The sequence below is a fragment of the Anabrus simplex genome, chromosome 7 (genome assembly GCF_040414725.1).
Source record: "Anabrus simplex isolate iqAnaSimp1 chromosome 7, ASM4041472v1, whole genome shotgun sequence".
Classification (NCBI taxonomy): domain Eukaryota; kingdom Metazoa; phylum Arthropoda; class Insecta; order Orthoptera; family Tettigoniidae; genus Anabrus; species Anabrus simplex.
This window is the reverse complement of record NC_090271.1, coordinates 247231364-247234570: the sequence shown is the minus strand read 5'-3', so window position 1 is coordinate 247234570 and position 3207 is coordinate 247231364.

The following is a 3207-nucleotide window of genomic DNA, read 5'->3' as shown; positions in this document are numbered from 1 at the left end:
TTAGCCTACGCACTGGCCTCCACAGTATGCACTAGCCATGCGTCTTGGTAGGTGTGCTATTTACCAACTGATGAGCCTAATGTAGCACACTGGGGTGAAACGCTGGCATCCAGGAAAATGTATAATGTCCAATAAAGGACCAACTACATTACTCTTTCGGGACAAATATTTAAAGTTCCCTATAGGAATCAACATCTGTATCCTAACATACCACTTAGTTGAGCACCTCGTCTTCTTTCTCCCAGCCCAAACTTTGCAACATTTTTGTAACGCTACTCTTTTGTCGGAAATCACCCCGACAAATTGAGCTGCTTTTCTTTGGATTTTTCCAGTTCTTGAATCAAGTAATCCTGGTGAGGGTCCCATACACTGGAACCATACTCTATTTAGGGTCTTACCAGAGACTTGTATGCTCTTTCCTTTACACCCTTACTATGACCCCTAAACACCCTCATAACCCTGTGCAGAGATCTGTACCCTTTACTATATTTACAATCCCATGTATGTGATTACCCCAATGAAGATCTTTTCTTTCCTTATATTAACACCTAGGTACTTACAGTGATCCCCAAAAGGAACTTTCACCCCATCAACGCAGTAATTAAAACTGAGATTTGTGAAACCTACAACCCAACTTTTAACCCATTTTTGACCATACCAATGCCTGCTGTCCATCTCACAACATTATCGGATCCTTTTGCAGTTGCTCACAATTTTGTAACTTATTTATTACTCTATACAGAATAACATCATCTACAAAAAGCCTGATCTCTGATTCCACTTCTTTACTCGTATCATTTATATAAATAATAAAACATAATTATTACAGGGTCAGATAAAGTTTCACCTACTCTAATTCTCTGAGGTCTACTTTCTAGAAATATAGCAACCCATTCAGTGAGTCTTTTGTCTAGTCCAATTGCACTCATTTTTGCTAATAGTCTCCCATGATCCACCCTATCAAATGCCTTAGACAGGTCAGTCACGATACATTCCATTTGACCTCCTGAATCAAAGATATGTACTATATCATGCTGGAATCCTACAAGTTAAGCTTCAGTGGAATCACCTTTCTTAAAGCCGAGTTGCCTTCTATTGAACCAGTTATTAATCTCGCAAACATGTCTAATATAATCGGAAATAATACTTTCCCAAAGCTTACATGCGTGCATGTCAGACTGAATGGCCTGTAATTTTCAGCTATTTGTGTAGCACCCTTTCCTTTGTACACAGGGGCTACTATAGCAACTCTCCATTCATTTGGTATAGCTCGTTCAACTAAACAATAATCAAATAAGTACTTCAGATATGATACTATATCCCAACCCATTGTCTTTAGTGTATCCCCAGAAACCTTATCAATTCCAGCTGCTTTTCTAGTTTTCAATTCTTGTATCTTATTGTAAATGTCATTGTTATCATAGGTAAATTTTAATACTTCTTTAGCATTAGTCACCTCCTCTATCTAGACATTATCCTTGTAACCAACAACCTTTACATACTGCTGACTGAAAACTTCTGCCTTTTGAAGATCCTCGCATACACACTCCCCTTGTTCATTAATGATTCGTGGAATGTCCATCTTGGAACCTGTTTCTGCCTTAAAGTACCTATACATACCCTTCCATTTTTCACTAAAATTTGTATAGCTGCCAATTGCACTTGCCATCATGTTATCCTTAGCCGACATCTTTGCTAGATTCAATTTCCTAGGAAGTTCCTTCAATTTCTCCTTACTTCCACAGCCATTTCTAACTCTATTTCTTTCTAACATGCACCTCCTTCTTAGTCTCTTTACTTCTCTGTTATAATATAGTGGGTCTTTACCATTCTTTACCACCTTTAAAGTTACAAACCTGTTTATACATTCCTCAACAATTGCTTTAAACCCATCCCAGAGTCTGATTACATTTTTATTTATCGTTTTCCACCTATCATAGTTACTTTTTAAAACTTACTCGTGCCTGCTTTACCAGCCATATGGTACTCCCTAACAGTCCTACTTTTAAGACCTTCCTTTCTATCGCATTTATTTTTAACTACGACAAAAACAGCTTCGAGATCACTAATATCGTCTATTACTTCGGTTTCTCTATGGAGCTCATCTGGTTTTACCAGCACCACGTCCAGTATATTCTTCCCTCTAGTTAGTTCCATCACTTTCTGAATCAACTGTCCTTCCCATTATAACTTATTTGCCATTTGTTGGTCATGCTTCCTGTCGTTTGCATTACCTTCCCAATTGACATTTGGTAAATTAAGTTCACCCGCTACAATTACATTCCTTTCCATGTTGTTTCCCACATAGCTGATTGATTATCTTATCAAATAATTCTGAATCTGCGTCAGCGCTGCCCTTTCCCGGTCTGTACGCTCCAAAGACATCAAGTTGCCTATTATCTTCAGAAATGAACCTTACACCTAGAATTTCATATTCTCTGGTTTGAGTACATCGGCACATTAATTAAGATCTGCAAGGCATCTTCATAAGCTGTCAACACATAACAGCACTCGCCATGCTTACCTCCTGACAGTTCAGGAATGTTGCATTTCAGTTTTTTCTGCTGAAGTAAAATGATCCCAAGCACTTTGCCTTTGCAGACTGAATGTGCACAATTTTATTCATTTGAAAAACAGATAAACGTTCTGTGAATGTAGATATACAGAGATAACTGAAATATGATATAAGCATAAGTCCTTAGGCACAAAATTTAAAGTAGCTACTTTTAAACACCCCTTCTCCCTTTGGTATCCATTGTGTACCACCCTTTTTTCAAACCACCAGCCACCACTGCAATAGGGCTCCTGGCACTTAAAAGTTTTAAATGACATGTGTAAAAGTGTTAGAGGGCCAGGAATCAATTTTGATGTCTGAAACTGCTAAATATAGATTGTTTCTATGTGATTGATTGATTGATGAATTATATCCTGAGATATATCAGTTTTTATTGCAAAATTAGTCCAAAATCCTAAACTGAATGGTAAAATCAATAGGAATTTGAAAAGAAAAAGTGAATTACATAAGAATTAGTGAAAAAAATTACAAAAATGGCTGAGGTTTCACAACTATAAATTGTTCTCAAATAGTGCAGCAGACATGGAGACACTTATAATGCTTTACCTTATACTGTTATTTATAAGAATTTGTGAAAAAGGGTCTTACCAATCACTCATGGACTAAAATGGTTGTGCACCAAGTAGGATGCT